Genomic DNA, 1,463 nt, shown 5'->3' on the forward strand with positions numbered 1-1,463 from the left:
ATGTTTGTCTTTCTATCTTTGTGAAGACCCATGTTCTCATGTTGCTTGTAGAACGCCTGATCTAGAACCAGAACAGAACCCTGAAATTGGTTTTGAAGGTCCAAGACATTCAAAACCTGGACCGCTCAAGCCCATGAAACAAAACCAAATGTCCTCACAAAGCCCAGAACTCACATGAATAGACATATGAGCACCCACCCACACAGAAAGTCACAAAATGATTCAGGTTGTTTGGACATTTGAGGGCACCTTGATTCTCGCCACACACACACACACACACACACACACACACACACACACGTGGTTTTCTGGGTTTATTTCCTGTCTTTGTTGCTGCTTCCTGTCTTGCTTTCTTCTCCTTTTTCTGATGTTAAAAACACAGTTAATGACACACACACACACACACACCCTGCATACCAGAGACCCATGCAGTAGGAGAGCATGCTCTCTGCTGAGGAGCAGTTCTCCACTGAGAGCACCACAACTTGAAGAAGAACCTCTGGTCCAGGTTCTTCTTCTTCAGGACATGGAGGAAGTGCAGCCACTGCTGGGCCTTCTTTAACAGGGCGATGGTGTTGTGGGTCCAGGTGAGACCAGTGGATATGTGGGTGTCCAGAAACCTGAAGGTGGAGACAGATTCCATCCCTTCTCCCTTTATATTGAGAGGGGAGTGGAGTTGTCTGTGCTTCCTGAAGTCCAATATGAGTTCTTTGGTTTGAAGGACTTCTACTTTCAGACTTTTACTTCTATTGGACAGATTATCCAATGGAAGCAACTGCACCACAACTAGAAATTAATTAGATACAAAACAAATTCTATGGCAAGGGGGAGCCAGAACATCAGGTCAGGGGGAAGAAATCATGATCCCCATCCTCCGAGACTGTGGTGACTGTGAGAACATCTGACTCAAAAGAGAGGATCATTGCAAAGTTTGAAACCTGGACCCTCCGAGGTCGATCACTAAGACTATGTAACATACCCTCTGAAGGTCTTCTAGGCTTCCTGTCGTGTTTGGGTCAAATCTGACTGATTTAGAACTTAAAACACTCATAAATATTGTTTTTTACATCTGCCTCGAGGCCTTATGACATCCTCCACACTATGCACTTGAACATATAACAGTGATGGTCAGCTCTTTCATTGAATTTTGATTGTTTAAATCAACCTTTACATTTGTGATGTTCCTGGTCAAAAGTACCTGCCATAGGAAATGAATGGGAATCCACTCAACCCCTCCCCCACTGACTGAGCGACCCCCTGAATGGTATTTATGGTAATGTCATCTTCTCCTTAGCACTGCCCCTGAACCCACTCTACCACCCTGCCACAACCACACCCTGCTGCCACAGTGTCATACTAAGCTGGAGCCAGAAGAGCACAGACCAGTAGAGTTACTTAGTGACTTTTTTAAAAACACGATTTACAACCTGAACAGGTGATAAAGTGATAGATCTTTCAGCCCA

Source organism: Haplochromis burtoni, unplaced genomic scaffold (assembly GCF_018398535.1).
Source record: "Haplochromis burtoni strain Fernald_Lab_line unplaced genomic scaffold, NCSU_Asbu1 Contig_806, whole genome shotgun sequence".
Lineage (NCBI taxonomy): Eukaryota > Metazoa > Chordata > Actinopteri > Cichliformes > Cichlidae > Haplochromis > Haplochromis burtoni.